Consider the following 16670-nt stretch of genomic DNA (forward strand, 5'->3'; position numbering starts at 1 on the left):
CAGAAAGCGGTTATACACACTGACCTCAGCTGAAAAGAGCTTGTGTTCAAATACCCCTCCCATCCTTTTTGTTTGTTTGGTTTTGTTTGTGGGGTTTGTTTGTGGGGTTTGGGTTTTTTTTGTGTGGTTTGTTTGTTCATTTGAGTTTTTTTGTTTAAGGATGAAGGGGAAAAACGAAAAGAGAAAAGCGCTTTATGATTTGCAGTCCCAGGACTTGGCACATGGGGTTTTTGCATTGCAGGTCTTCTAGAAAAATGTGCAAATGTACCTATTCTTTGTTTGGCAGGAAGTCCAATTTTGGCATCTTAGCTTTTTCCTTGAAATAGCAATTGTTGCCTTCTGCTCCGAGTATTCGTCATCTTTGGATTTGCTGGGGCAGTCTGAGAAGCTCTAGGGGCTGGCTGCAGCACATTCTTGGTACCTGGAGGGGGTTGGTCAATTGTTTATGGAAGATTTCTGTTGGTGTTTATTTCCAAGTATCTCCTTGGGGACCCCACACAATTAGGATTCAGTGGTGCTATGGATGGATCCCTTTTTCTGAGGAAGTGGAGTCATAAAGTAGGTGAGGCAGGAAGTGCATGGGAGAAGGGAAATGCTCTCATGGTTTTATAGAGGGGAAACGGAGAGCCAGAGGTATATGATCACCTCAAGCTTGATGGAAGCCTGCAGTAGAGTTGAAGTGAGATTGGCCAAGGCTCAAAGGACTCCTTCAGCCTCTCCTCGAGCCTGGGGAGTTCTGTCTTCCCCTGGCCCATAGCCAGCCAGGAGGTGCCTTGCAGTGAGCCAAGGCAAGTGCTGTGTGCAGTAGATGTTGCTTTTGTGTTCCATGCTTAATTTCCCTATGCCAAATTAGGTGATTGATGCTGAGTTTTGTAAAGCTCCTAATGAAACACTTCCACTAGAAAGTAAGTGTGGCTCTTTGTGCTACACAAACCCTCCTAAGCATCATGCCCTTGTTTCACTGGGTGCTGTGCAAATGAAAAGCTGAGTCTTCCTGCTGCCCCAGCTGAGGATGTGGTTTCAGAGCACAAGGGGAGGGCAAAACAGAGTCCGCTGCTGCTCTTATTTGGGAGGAGACAAGGCAACATAATGTAGTAATCCACTATTAAATTAAGAAGTCTTAGCTTAGCACTTGCAGCAGTTCCTGGGAGTCCTTTGTAGGCAATTAACAGGCAGTGGAGCTGAATATAATGGGGTATTATTATAGGGTATCATAGTAACCTGTGAATGTATAGCAAATAGTGTTTCTTGTAACAAGCCAACTGACTAATGCAATTGCAGGTAAATGCTGGGTCATGAGTCCCCAGCCTTTTTTACTTGCAGGTAGTGGTATACTTAGGTTCTCCGGTCATGTTTGTAGTTCACCAAGATGTGCAACTGTAGTAGCCCCCTATCTGTGGACTACCAATGGCTTGGCAGTCTACCTCAGAAAGCCACCTTATTCCTCTGCTCAGCTCTTGCTGAGTTTGTTATTGACTTCATGAAGGACCTAGACTGAAACTGTACACATTGGTACTGGTGATTAGTGTCACTTAACAGATTTCAGAAATCCTAAAGCTGGATATGGAGGTGCTCTGCCATTGCTGCAACACTAGTCTTTATGTGACATGGGGTTGTGTTAAGGCTTCCATGGGGTTGGGAGAGCAGCAACTGTTTTGTTACTGATGCTTTATCCCAAGATGTCAGTGTTGAGGGAGGGAGAGAGAGCTTGACTGTGCCTTCATTAAATTTCTACTCTGCTCACGTTGCTTGCTGTGGAATTCTGTTCTACTGCTGTTAGTGGGGCTGTTAGCACTGATGCTGGGATTTCACCCAGGTACTTTCAGGGTGAACAAGATCTGTTTGATTTCCAGGCAGAGAGTTGAAAGAACTGAGAGCTGGAAGGAAGGCCTATAGTCTGCCTCCCTCTTGCCTTTCTGCAGGGCTTCATAGAAACAGCTCCTTCTGCAAATACCAGCTCTTCAGATTCATTGGCTCTTTGCTTAACATGAAATAGTCTTGATAGAAGGGAAATAGAAGCAGCTGGAGTCAGGTTGATTTTATACCTTTCTGAATTGTTTCCTAAATGTAATGTAAGTTGCAGTGAGAAATTTACAGCAGCATGAGAACGAGTATTTTAAAATGTCAGATTGTCTGTAAATTGCCATGTCTGGTAATAAACCCACCTGTCAAGTAACTGGCAATTGCAGCCTACTGGCGAATCTGATTTTGCTGTGTACCAGTTCTTGAGTGAATCACAGAACAAAACTAGTGATTCTTTCCCATGCTTTCAAGCAATTTTTTGAAATTCAGGTGAAACAAACCTGGAGCTGTTAAATTTCCTGTCTAGTTAAAAGCAACTGTAGGGAGAAAGTTATAAAGCAATGTGGTCACACTTTTAAATCAGGAATTCTTTAAACTAAGATTTGTTCTTCAAGCTTCTTCCTTATTGTGGTTATATGCATAAGAAAGCCCTGCAAAATCTTCCTTTAAATATTTGCTTCGCCATGTATTAAGTATTATCCTTGCTGAGCATCTTGAGCACACACATGCAGAGTGATGTCTGATGGGCTTCAGTTATTTCAGCTCAGCCATCTGATCTGAAGAGGAAAGCAAAATTATAGCCATAAAACTGTACCCTCTGATTCACCTTCCTGTTCTATTTATGATTTCTGCAACCGGGATGAATAAACTCTGTAGTCAGCGTTCGGGTGGGCGGGGGTATAGTTGGCTCATTCCTCTGCACGTGTCCTCAGAATGGAATAGTAAATCTGGATATTGTGGAAAACTCTTGGCTGCAATATTTTAATTGCCATTCTTTTTGCATGTTTGTGTTGAGGTGTGATATAGGAGGTGAATGAGACCAAAAGGCATTTTTTGAGTACTACCTGTGAAGGTCATGTGTAAGTTCATTAGACATCAATTATATTTAAACAGTGAAAGGAGAGCAGGGGTGCAAGTCCTCTGTGTTGCTAATTATCAAAAAGGCCTTGCCTATTGTCTGTTACTGTCTTTTCTCCTTCTCTCCAGCACACCCAAAAAGTGGTAACAAGGAGGTGCAATTGAGGTGTGTTTTTAACAAACAATGGTGTCCCTCCAAATGGTTGGCTTCTGGACAGTGCCCACCTGTCTTTCTGCTTTAATGCTTACTGAACCACGTGCCTCCTAAATTGCAGATAGGTACTCCTTGGCCAGGAAATTCTGTCAGCATCCTGCAAATGTATTTGATAGACAGCTTGCTCAGCTAGGCAGGCTTCTTTTGGGTAGTAGTCTGGGGGCGTTTTGTCGGTTTGGTTTTGTTGTTGGCTTTTTCGTTTGTTTGTTTTGTTGTTGTTTTTTTTAAATTTATTTTTGCAAGTGTTCACACTGAGGCATTGGCATCTCTTCCTCGCGAGTAAAACCGCAGCAAAAACCTGGTCCCATGGTGAGTGCTCATAGCTGTACTTCAGATACCAGCAGCTAGAGGGGGGCAGCACCACAGGTTAAAGCTTTGTCATCTCCGTCCTGTCTAACTGGAGAATCTTAAGTGTGTGACACCGAGTGGGGAAAGTTAAGAGTGTGGATCAGTAAGTGGTGGAGTCGCTGACATGCAAGGCTCTGTATTCTTCCTAATAATCTATTTTGGTACAACGTGATCTTGGAAATTTTTTGCAAAATTCTGTGACTTGTAGAGCGTTATTTTAGCCTCCTGCTGCCCCTTATTATGGATGGTTTTATGTTCTAGAGCCTTTCAAATTTCAACTATAAAGCTGTTATCTGGGGTAAAATCATTGTAGAGGCATGGAGGAGAGATTTGTTCTCTTTTCTTTGCATCCACCTTGGCAAAGAAACTCGGTTTAACTGTACTTTGCTGGTCTTGCCTACCAAAGTTGAACCTGGTGCTTAAGTGCTGTTAACTCCTTGAGTGCAGTGGAGGCAACTGAGTGAGAGGTCTGAGCACATGCAGGACAGGGATGGGGTGGAGATTTGAACCCAGGGCTCTGAACCATAAGCTGGTTGTCAACCTGATTCAGGTGGCCCCCCAAAAGGATGTTCATTTGGACAGAAGAAACATCAGGATGTGCCAAATAACAAAATGGGCTGAAGGATTTAACCAGATAGTATCTTGTATAATGGCTAATGACAATATATCCACAGCCTAATAAAGAACCAGGCTGAACAGAATTGGGAGGATTGAGAGACATGCCAGCTTGGTACTGTGCTGGAATCAGCCTGGCATTTTAAACCCCCTTCTGGTCATTCTTTTCCACTCAACAAAGCACTTGAACATGTGTTGATGATATGTTTGTTGCTGTGGGATGGTATGGGCCTTTGCCTTCGGTACATTCTTCTTTGCTCCCCTGTAGACAGTGCTTCACCTGGGGTATTTTCAGCACAGCTGTGTTGCAGCAGAAAATGATAAATGTGGGTTTTTTAGGAGTATTATAAAAGCTTTTACACAGATGATGTTCTTGAAGCTCAGCAATAGGACAAACGTTTTGGGAATGTTTCTCAAGTATTTAATATTCTCATACATCCCCATCTTCTCATCCCCTGCCTGTAACTTCCAACAATAGGGCTGGCTGTGACAAAAGAAAATAGATTTTTCCCTATTCATGATAAAGCATGAAAATCCAACTCAACCAAGGGAAGCCTATGCAATCACACAAACTCCAGACAACTGAACATGCTACAGGTTTGACTGAGACTGCAGCTGCTGTGGTGAAGCTGTCTTAGATGTTTGTAAGAGCAGATTAATTCAATTTCCAGGGCTGGGCAGTGCTGCCACAGCTGAGGTATACTGTACTGCTGTGTCTTGTGAGAAACCTCGTGGGCTGAGGATAAAGGAGACTGAATCTTTCAGGCAGGTCTACTAGTAAAGCTGCTAATCTATCCACTAATTATGTCCCTTGTTGGCTAGCCCAATCTGATAGAAAATAGTGTGTCCAGGGAAGACTTCCAGGAAGTTGCTGGGCTAGTGGGAAAGTAAAGGTTAGGAAATGGCTTTTGTACCAGAAAGTGTGGAAAACATCCTGACAGGGTGTGTTAGCCAGTGCCTCCCTTTAGAGCCACCACGTTGTGCCTGGCAGACCCACCACGAACTGGGGTGTACAGGGTAGTACTGAGGGCACGTTGATAGGGGTATTTGCTAGAGATTCAAGCTACTGTGGATGCACAAAAACCCCCAGATTTCTTTAAGCTGTTTGTAGCAGTAAGGTCATAATGAATGAAATGGCTTCTTTTAATAAAAGTGACTCCGCTTTAGTCCAGATGAGAAACAGTGCCAGGCTTTATTGGTGTAAAGGGACTTTGTTTGCTCCGTGTACAAATCAATAAGAGCCTGCAATATTTATGTGACCTCTTGAAGTTCCCTATATCTAAGTTCACTCCAACTGCTATATGAAAATTTGCTCCACTTTCTGTCTATTGGAGCCTTCAACTGGGAAATGTCAGTAAAGGGCTGCTCAACTGAAACATGACCTGCAGCTTTTCTTGAATGAAAGAGACATTGATGTTGCAAAATATTGATGCCTTTAGAAAGATGCAGTTAGAGCGTTTTTATTTCCTTGACAGCATCCACCTCTGTGCTAACTCGGTGCTGGCAAATGAAGTCATCATTTACAAATGACTCTAACACAGACATAACCAGCTCCTGCAGCAATTTTCACCTCAAAGAGTTTGAAAAGGTCTGTTATCACCACTGGAGTAGCACTGGGAAGGAAAGTGGGAGGTTTGTGTATTTGTTTTTTTTATCGGTGAAGGCCTAGATTTGCCAAAGCTTTGCCATACACAGCTTGTTTTGGTCATCTTCTGTGCCTGTTATCTGATTTCCTTTTTAATTGTGTAAATTAATATTAACTGAGGCTGATTCTGTTTTTTACTGAGACATTCCCAGAAAAGAGGGGGGAGGGCAGAAACCCCTTCACATCCTCACATTCTTAACTTAGCCCATTAGTTCTAGTATTGCCAAGTGTTTTTAGACTCGGATGGGATTCATCAATTAGCAAGTGAAATGCAGCTGTTGCAGAAGAGAGATGTAATATTCCTGTTTGTTCTTTTGCATATACTGTGGCATCTCAATTAAACATCATGGTGTTTTTTCAAAAGCTGCTGAACAGACTATTTTTAGATAAAGAATTTGGCACAGCCCACTAATGAGGAGTTTGTTTCTTGCTGTTGCTAGCTGTGGTGGTTTTTTTTTCATTTTGTGTAAAAGCCAAATAAATAAATATTGCTGGGCTCTTGGCTTTTTAATCTGAACATCAAATAATTCCCATGAGGAGCTTCTGTCTCTTCCTGTATAGCTGTACTCCTTCATAATCAGGGGCCAGCATTTTAAAGTAGCTGATACATTAAGTGCTTTAAATTCTGGGTGCTCAGTTTGACATGTTCAAAGGGCTGATTTTCAGAAAGTCCCAAGCCACCCATTATTAGGTTCTGCTAGCTGGCTGCACAAAATACCCAGCCAAACACCAGACTTTATAGTGATCTTTTAAAGTAAAGTTCTTTAACAAGAAAGATCAAATTTTCTGGAAATTAAGCCATGGGTTTGAATTTACTTTTGGGTCTGCAAAACAATACAAGGGCTCAAATACATATTGTCTGCTTCTGCCTCCTTGCCACTAGTTGTGGGTGAGGCAAGGGTGACCCAGGGAGCAGGCTGAAGTCCTGTGGTAGTTGGTGGTAGCACATGGTGGCCAGGCAAGTTGAAGGAAGCCTGTGGAAACAGGACTTCTCTGTTCAGTAAAGACACCAGGGGCAAGCTTGGGTAAATGCTGTTCTTATCTTCTCATTTCAGTACATTTGCTCTCTTCTTGAGCTCACCAATCAGGCAGGTTTTGCACATGTGTTTATTTACTGCTCTGTTGCTGTTCTTCTGCCATCCCCAAAAGCTTGGTGGAGGAAATAAATTACAAACTGCCACTCAGCAGTAGGTGGTCACAAACAAAGCTCATCTCTGCAAGCAGAGCATGCTGGGGACAGAGCCCATCCATGCCAGTCACTGTCAGTTTTGCCATAAAATTCTGAGGCATCTGTTAGTGACTTCAAGTGGAGCAAATTTGCTTTTAGTTGGTTGACGGTCTGTGTCCCGAGTACCTTTCTTTGCAATGCATAAAAACATCTCTTCCAACAAGATGTGCACCTGGGGTAAATCCTTCACTTCCATGCAAGTCAGCAGAGCTGTGCTTATTTTTGCTGGCTGAGCATCCGACCTTTGCAGTCTAACCTGCTGAATTCCTTGGCAGCATCTCAGTTCTGAGGGGATACTGCAGCTGTAGAAGATGAGAGACATTGCTTATGGTCTGTCATGCAGCATCCAAAGCTTTCTAGGGAGAAGTCCATAATTTCAGTCACTCATGTCTAATACTTTCATAATGGAGGCAGTCTGTCACTGGTGAGGTTTTTTCCCCTGCTGCTTCAGTGCTAAAGAAAGGGTGATTCTTAGAAAGAGACTTCTGCTGTTGTTGCTAAGACAGTTGATGTTTTTTCAGTCTGGATGTGTTAAGAGGAGCACCTTTTAGTTTGTCATAGAAAGCAGTAATTTATAAATGGATGTTTTCATAGTTAAGTGGACTCAGTGTGAATCACTGTATGAAAAGCCACACCGAACCAGCCTCCCTTGGTCCTCCATGTGAATCTGGAGCAACACTTCATCAAAGTCAGTAAATTTAATTTAAATAAAATAAGTCTGGTGTAAGTGAGTCTGCAATCAAGTTGCATGTTTTCAGACATCTGCAGTAGTTTCAGACTTGACTGGAAGCTGTTTCTTGACTGCCACTGGGTCATTTTAATGGCCCACAGGAGAGTGCCTCTATAAAAATGATGGAGTGGCATTGCTCATTAGCTGCAAGCTCTGAAGGGAAAATAGATAAACTTCACAGCAAAAAAAAAAAAAAAAAAAGAAAGAAAAAAAAAATTTAAAAATTTGGGTCTGCAAGCTGTTTCTGAGACATGTACATGCCATGTAGCTGAGGGTGAGAAAGCACCCACTGACTTGTCTGTCCACATACACTGTGGAGCTGCAGCATCTGCCACGTGCTGCTTCCCTGCCCTATGGCACAAACTGCTTCTAGGCTCAGAAGAAGTAACTCATTTAGATCCTGGATAGTTTGACTTTTAAATAAGTGTTACTGGATTATAAAGTGGGATTTGAAGTAGATTAAGTGATGTAGGAGCCATGCATAATTTTTTGCATTTCCTTTACACTTTATTGTAGCTTACCATCACCTCAGGGTCCTCTACTGTTAGCTTAAGTTTCCTGTGCCAGAGCTCTGGGCTGGAGAGTATTCCTGTTATGTGGCCAGGATTAATGTTGCCTAACATCTCTGTAGGCCTTTGATGTTTATTAGAGCTATAATTTCCAGATTTCCCATGATGTTCATGCAAGGGAGATTACCCAGGGACTCCACACTGGACATGGACACAGCCCTGACCTGGCCTCATGCCTTGCAGGATTTATAAGGATATCTGTGGGGGTCTGACTGAAGTGAAGGGGCCCAAATTACTAACAAGAGTGGGAAGAAAGTAAGAAAGTAGCTGGTTATACAAACAGTAGGATCCAAACTTTGAAAATTTGGCTATGCATTTGAAAATGTCTGCTACCACCATATCTGCTTAGTTTCATAGCTCCTGCTGCTTGGCCAGATGGCAAGCTGATTAGTAGCCCATGCAGCTCTGATGACTTTTGGCTAAAGTTTGCTAGTGAAGCAGTGCTGTGTGTTTGTATTCCTTTTTTCTTCCCTCCTCTGGATGATGCAGCAGAAAGCTGATAGCAAGGCAAAGCAAAGCACACTGATGTCCTCTTTCTGTGGGAAAAGCAGTGCTGCCAGTTGTTGGAGGGTTCCTGATAAGCAGATGTTAGGTAGAATGACTTGAACCTTGGAATAAATTGTAGTTCCTTGTTTGCAAGTGAAGAGGTGCAGAAAACCCTGGTGGTGCAAAGTTCTGTTTGTTTTAAATTCTACATTTAATGATTTTTGTAAATGATGCCTATTTGCTTGTGGAGGACTATAGTCTGAATTGCCTTAGCATACTGTGATTGACATTTGTGATGTAAATCAGACCAGCTCCACTCCAGGCTAGTGTCCACCAGTTGAGGATCTGACACTTGTCATTTTATTACTTGTTGATGCTCCTGTGATACTCAAATGGTGCTAAAGGAAAAAGCTCTCTGATGGGGTCAGATAAAGTAGGGCTTTCTGGAAATGTTGCTTCACAGAGATGATGGGTAGCAAAGTTCTTCCTCTCCACTTGTGTTGCTGAACTCAGAAATGCTCTGGTAGACGTAGACTGGGTGGACTGGACTGAAATTTTTTGTTGTTATGTTGTGGTCAGCAAAGGCCTCAAGAGGTTACACATTTCTGAAAAATTACATGTTGCTATATATTCCTCTGCATCAATATGTGCTGGTGATGAGACTGTTAACTCTCAACACTGTTGAGTTAAAGATGGGGTCTACAGGTGAAGAGTAAGGTTTGCCTGTTATGTCTCTGTAACCGGTGTTGACTGTGCTTTGGAGACCCTCCTTGAGAACCTGGTCAGTCATGAGGATAAAAGGTGGAAAAATACAAGTTGTCTTCTCCTCATACATGACTGCTTCTCAGCACAAACATTCAACCCTTCCTTGCATGCTTGGGTGCCTGGTGATTTCAGCAAGTGATAGATAAGCTGTGAGGTTCAGCTTTTGACCTGGTATCTTGTACAGGTTTTTCTCTGTCTCAGTGTTAAATTTCAGGCCCAGTGCTAAGGTGAGCAGCTCCAGGGAAATCGCTTTTCTTGGTTTTCTTCCCCCTCCATTATAAAATTAAAGAGCTCTTGAAGCTTCTGATCCTGCAAATGAGACCAGTGCTGGGAATTTGAGTGCATCGCTGACTTTATTAGAGCTAGTCCTGAAAGTAAATTTACTTAGGGTGTGTTAGTGTTTGCAAAGGCAAGTTTTGATGTTGTCAACTGTCATTCAGGGGGAGAGGTCTTTCCAAGTATTTAGAAAGACAGGAATGAGCCCATAAAAAGTGGACCTCTAAGTCATCTAGAAGCTTGCAATCTTGCTTTAGTATTAGCACACCTTTAGAAGAGTGAGGTTCCCATGCACAGTGTCTGACAACACTTAATTCAGGATCCAGTTAAGCACAGCTGGGAGGAGCTGGCTGAAAATGTCAGCTCGAACATTGCAGATGCTCCATTCAGTCTGGATAATGCTGACATGAATATGGATGATGAGAGAGACTACAGCTGTCAGTGCATTTACCCCAGTGCAAAACTAGTGTGACAGGGCTAGGTCTGGTGTCTGTCAAGAGTCACTTTACCTAATTTTTTCATGTCAGGATATTTTTTTTTTTTCTTGCTCTTAGTTTGGTATGTCAAGCATTTCAATGTGTAACTTATTTTTAAGAAAACCCAAACCTTGGATGATGAAGATGTGGCCCTAAGTGGTTCTGCAGTATGAGCTATAGCAAAAACAGGGTGGCTGGTGGCTAAGATACTTCTGATTGTTCTGGGTCACTGTGTTATTTCTCGGGAGTTAAACGTGGGCTGAAATAAAGCAGGTGTTCAGTCCATTTTGATAACGAAATGTCAGCTTTAGTCTATGGATACAATGAAATCCATAAACTCAACAAAGCCCTGAATGGGGGAGTTGGCCAAATAAGCAGAGGCTGAATCCTGCAGCTCTGTTTGCAAAATAATAGCTGCTCTCTAAAAGTGCCAGGATGAGATTGTATCCTGGATGTTGCCAGGGGCTCACAAGAGGGTGTGGGAAGGCTGGTAACTGTTGGAGTAGGTAGCAGCAAACCAGCTGGCATTGACCAGCTGTGCAGCCTGGGGTAGCATCTGTAATGCAGATGTTACTTCAAAGCTGGTCGAAACTTAGGGGCATTAAGGGCAGTTCTGTATGGGAGAAGGGAAAAAATGTTTAGCAGATGTCTTATGCAATGCTTTGTGTCCTTTTAAAGCCAGGCAGTACACAGGCTTTTGAGTGAGGCCTTTTTAAAGGTGTTGTTTTACTATGTTTATGTAAAGCTTCATAGGAAATGCACAGCAAATTTCAGAGCGATGGGCAATGATGCTGTTAGTCTCACAATTTGTTCCTGCCCTGGAGGGGGGTCATGACTGAGGACTCTGCTCCAGATTTTTCCAGGGGTGGTTGGTCTCAGGGAAGGCTGGCTAAGAGCTCTGCCAGCCAGCTGAGGGACCCAAAAAGCATAAGCAAGGAGGAAGTGCAGCTTTGAGGATCAGGGAAGGTAGTTTTAAAAGCTTTAGGGAAAGGGTTTTTCTTATGCTGGTTGTTGAGCAGCTCAGCAATCTCAGGTCTGCTCTATTTAGGCGATAGGTAGAAGAGGTGAAAAGCTAGGATCAAATTTGTTGTAAGGAATTAATAACTGTTTGTGTCGGATTCATGGGTCTGTTCCAAGGAATGAGCAGAAGTTTGTGGCACTTCACATGACCCAACTGCTTCAGCCATCCATGTAATAATGTGGCTTCTTCTACGAGAGACCACTCTGAGCTGGTTACCTGCGGCCTGACCAGCTGTTAGGGAACTTGGTTCAGGTAAAATCCAGTCATTTAAGATTATTATTAAGCTGCTGGTCAAGATAGCAGAGGAAGTCTGATGTGGACCTTCTTGTGACAACACATTATGAACTCAACAGGGCTCTCTGCTAAGGATGGGTGCTGTGAGCAGCAAGAGCACTTGTGACAGGCATCTCTAGTCCTCCATATAACAGGGGAGAATGTAACTTTTCAGGTCAGCTGTTACTCTTGGCCTTTCTTTATCACTGTTTGGGTTCTCTGTGTGGCTGGTGTCCTTGTTTGTGCTGTGTTTGTAAGACATGTACATGCCATGTAGTGATTTTCTTCCTAGTGTAGTAAGCTAAGGGTATTTCAGGCCAACTGCTCACTTGAAGTGCATTTTGATGTAGGGGATGTTATATGTTGGTAAACCATCTCTCTCTGTCTACAGTATAACTTTGCCTCATGAATTTTCTTTGACATCCACATAACGTCTTAAAAATGTGGATACAACTTCTTTGTTGTGGGTTTTTGATGTTGGGTTTTCTTGTGATTTATGTTTTGTTTGTCTTTTCTCTCCTTCTTTCTTTGATAAAACTACAGTAGGTGCTGGCTTATATCTCCTGCATTCATGTTCATGAGCTTAATACTCCTGTTACTCCAAGGATGCCAAAAGAAACAGAATCAAGCCTTTTATCTCTAGTTGGCTTATGGGACTCATGTTGAAATAATCTATTTTATTGATATATTGCTGTTCAGTGTCAAATTCTGGGTTGTGTTTTTTTTGTTCCTTTCGTTGTCAATAAACCCAGGGACAGAGGGTGCTGACCATGCAGAGCTTCTTGAAACAGTAGCATAAGGGGAGAGGCTCCTGCTGCCTGCACAGAGAGTGCTCAGCAATGACCTCCTGATGCACAGGGATTTTCTGCCTTTACAAACCACTGTGGCATGGGGCCAGTGCCCAGGGGAGCTTCTTGGTGAACCACTAACCACAGAAGCAACTGTGCTGAATTTTCTGGCAGGTTGGAGATGCTGTGTCGTTTCTCACCAGGGCGGTGTCCTTGGGACTGACTGGGGAGTGCCTGAATGCACACGAGTGTGCATAGGGCTTGGGGCCAGCCAGCCTGTGAGTGCTAGAAATGGATGTGCCTGGAATTTTAGATATCGGTATGGGAAGAACAGGTTTCATCTGAGGTCTTCTTAGTTTCTGTTTCTTATATTCCCAGTTCTGTGGGAGGGTGTGTATTTTTATTAAATGAATTTTTCCATCCATCATTTCTCATGTGATGCATTCACGTGCCAGCAGAAGTGTGCTTATGGAGCACACTCATAGCAGGGTTATGAAACACAACTGAGTATATTAGATGCCTCAGTGTTCATATGATACCATGTCTGCATTCCTTCTTGTTCCTTAGTCCCTGTGCGTGACTCTAGAGATATTTCCTCTTGTTTTCCTTTTGCTTGCATCCAGTGTCGGGTAGGGTTTCTTTGCCTTTTTTTCACTTATTTTCCATTTTCTCTTTCAAACAGGACTGCCTGAGGCTGCATCAAATAGTAATGCTAAGGACTCCTTATTAAGAGGAGGTATTATACCTCCCAAATTATTTTCTGACAATTAATATATTATAACCTCATTCTAATTTAGTTCCACCTCTTCTTCCTCCTTTGCCTTCCCATTCACCTGCCTTCTCCTTACACAGCAGGATGTGTGTGGTCTCATAATAAAACCAATTTCTTCATTTTGGGCAGTAGAGTATTAAGATTTCCCTCTGCTTCTGCAGTAATAACATAATTAAATAAAGTAATAATAATAATTCTGATGTTTTGCTATGATAATGTGATGGCCGCTGCTAGCGTGATCAGCATGGAGATGTCTCTTGCTGCTGGTAAATATTTGCATTTAACACAGATCTCTGGGTTTTTGTGTTTTCCATTCCTCGTTAATTCTTTATTTTCTTATTAATTGCATTTTTAAGAAAGACAGAGCCACTAGGAAATGTCCAGTACCTTTAACTTCATATTGCCCACCATACTGAAGCCGTGAAAATTGAATTGCAGCCAGGTTCTTGCTGTCTGTCGTGCTTGCTGGCTGCTCGTGGACCTCTGGCTTGGGGTCTTAGGCACTGACATGCTGCAACTTGTAATGACCAGCCATTACTTATGGATAGCCTGACTATTTTCCTCTCACCAGAAGGCTTGAGTCATTCACGTTTCAAGTGCTTCTCAGGGGACAAAGAGCAGAAGTGACCTCGGCCAGCATGTTTTCTTTGCTGCTGGAAAGGTAATTAAAAGTGAGAACTGGCAAACAGGGCTATGGTTGGTTCTCAGTCATGTGGGAAAACAAGCCCCACTTCTATGTCAGACTTCCTGGATAGGGAGAATGTGCACAAACTTGAGCTTAAGCTCTGTGTGTGTTGCTGAGCCTCCAGAGACTGCCAGCAAAGGTCACCTCCTTGCTTTCTACTGAGACAGAGGAAGAGGTGGTATGAGACAGAAGTCAAGTCACCGGCCTCTGCTTGGGGAGAGACGCAGCCAAAGCCACTCCTGCCCCAAAGTGTTGCAGCTCCTCTCGGCTCCCATGGGAACAACAGGAGTCCTGCACCACTGTGCAGGGAGACACCACATAGGTGCTTCCACCTGGATCTGATTCCCAAAGATGCTCCATGAGAAGGTTCCCAGCAGCCTCTCTGGTAATTTGCATGGCCTTTCAGAAAAAGTCGGCAGAGGGGTGAATGTTCTGTGTGTTGTTTTCTGTTGTGTATGCAAATGGGACTGGAGTGTGGGAGGAGAAGTGTGCATTTCAGTGGGGTGGTGGGAACAGCCAGCCAGGCAGCTGTCTGGCACTCACCTTCCTCCTGCCCTCGGTCTTCACAACAGTGCCAGTGCTCTGAAAGTGACAGTCTGGCCCTGTAATTAAATCTCAGCAACTGTGCAGTGCTCAAGCTCCCATCCTCCCAGCCCATCAAAAACCCATCACTCAAGAGAGATCCTATTAATTGCCCGTGGAAATAAGCAAGAGGCATATGCAGCAAGGCGTGTCGAACTTCCTGCTCCCAGCCCACCAAAATTTGCTTCCACAAGGCTGCTTTTAGTCAAGCTGATGTGTGGGGCCAGCAAGGGCTGCACCTCCTAGCATGATTCAACGGTAATGGGATGAAATGTTAGGGCAGTGTGTTGGCCTCTTTCTGCCACAGTTGCTCTGGCATTGGGAGTGAACAAATGTTGATGTGGGGGTGGCAATTCTCTCATAAACAGGCAGCAGGGATGCTCGGATGCTGTTTTGTGACAATGAATAGATCACGCTGAAAACAACAGATGCTGATTTCAATAAAATAATAGCATTTTCAGGGAATGGTTTTCTGCAACTTCCAAGAGCTTTGCAGGCCAGAATTAATAAAATGGTGTTACTGTGGGTTGTTGCTGCACAAACAATAGACCTGTTTCATTGCTGACTTTCACCTTAGCCTGTTCTCCACTTAACAGTAAACTGCTTTGCATAAAGGCAGTTTGAAAATCAAGTTCTACTTGCTTTTATGAATGACCGGAACTCTGATTGACAAGAGGTTTGAGGTGCATTATCTTATCAGTTATTTAGTTATCTGACTGGTGAACAGCTCTGAATGGCGATGAGCACAATGTACTTAGCTGCAATTAATAGAGAGGTCTTTTTCATGTCCTTGCAGTTGGAGAATGCTGATTGTTCCAGCCTTCTGGCTCAATCTGCAATCTCAGCACTACTCTCAGCTGGGTGAATTTGTGTACTGAAATTGTTCCCTGCCCTGATTCGCTGTTCAAGATCTCTGAATCTCAGACAGTCCCTGAAGAACAACGAAAAGCTGAAATGCAAAATTGAACAGGACAGTGGACTGGAGAATACAGAATGAGAATTATTTTTTTTTCCTGGTAGCAACATGGCAGCATATCTTTTCTTCCACTTCTATTTTTATATTAAGTTGTGAAAGGAGTAGAAAACTTATTCTTTTGGGGTTTGGCTCTAGACACGCTGGAGGCTGGACAACTATTTAGTAAGTTGATACAAAAGCCTAGTAGAAGACAAGTAGTTGAAAGCTGTGTACAGGAAAAGAGAAGCCTCAGTAAATGTTTCTTTGTCCATGCATTGTTCTGCTCATCCTGGTAGTGTGGGAGCCCTCTATCCTCAGTGCCAGTCGTTTTCCAGAGCTGGCATTGTACAGTTACTTAATCTCCACCTTTCAGAAAATGCGTCCTCCTTCCAAATCTGTTCTGCAATGTAAACATTGCATGTATATAAACAGAGGACTCTGTAAGACCTTCTCGGTCAACAGGTAAAGCTTTTTGTCAATACAGCTCTGTGTTTTGCAGTCCCTTTTCCTGGAGATCAGGTAGATTTTCTGATGCTTCCTGAGAGGCTATTCTGGATCCTCTCTGCTGCAATGGTCAGAGTTATTTTCCCCTTTTTTTCCTATGCAGGTGCTATGTCCTCCCTTCCCTAAATGAAGTTGATGTGACTTAGGAGGTGATCTCAGATCATAATGAACTCATTACCCTCACTTCAATGCTTTGAAAGGTCTCATACTCCTTGTGTAGTGACACATCTCTCTTATTGTTGTTTTTTTTGGTTTTTTTTCTTGTTGCAGCAAGATCTTTTATTTGTACTACTTCCCTTCAGAAGCTCTAACCTGGTTTGTTTGTTGGGTAGCCCTCGTTCTGTGTGAAGGGAGTTCTGCTCCTCTGCTGCAGCAAGAGCAGCTTTACTGGCTTTGAAAAACTAGCAGGCTCAAATGTTTTCCGAGACCTGCAGATGGCACTGCCTTATTGGGCTATCTGAGCACCCGTTGCATCTCCCTGTGGTGGGCTCTGTGTCATCTTCAGTCAGATCGTCTCTTCTTGCAGCAGGAGTAAACTGTTCAAAAGCTCTGGCTTTTGGGTGTTTTTAGTTAAAAAGGAAAAATAACATGGAAATTGCTAGGCACCTTTCCCCTTGCTCCTTCTCAGGTGGTTTATTTTTCTGGACTTCTTTTTGAGGTTTTGTCTTCAAAGGGTTTTCAACAACTCTGTGCACCTTTTTTTTCTCCCTCTGACATTTCCCTGTGCCAACTAAGAACTGAACTGAGTGCATTTATTGAGTTTTCCTAGGACAACCATGCTAGCACGGACTGGGGGTGAGAGTATTTTTTTTGTCATCAGTGTTTCTTGGAAGGTTCCTTCCTCCTGGGGCAGGAATG

This window comes from Chaetura pelagica, unplaced genomic scaffold, assembly GCF_000747805.2.
Source record: "Chaetura pelagica isolate M959 unplaced genomic scaffold, ChaPel_1.0 scaffold300, whole genome shotgun sequence".
NCBI classification, from domain to species: domain Eukaryota; kingdom Metazoa; phylum Chordata; class Aves; order Apodiformes; family Apodidae; genus Chaetura; species Chaetura pelagica.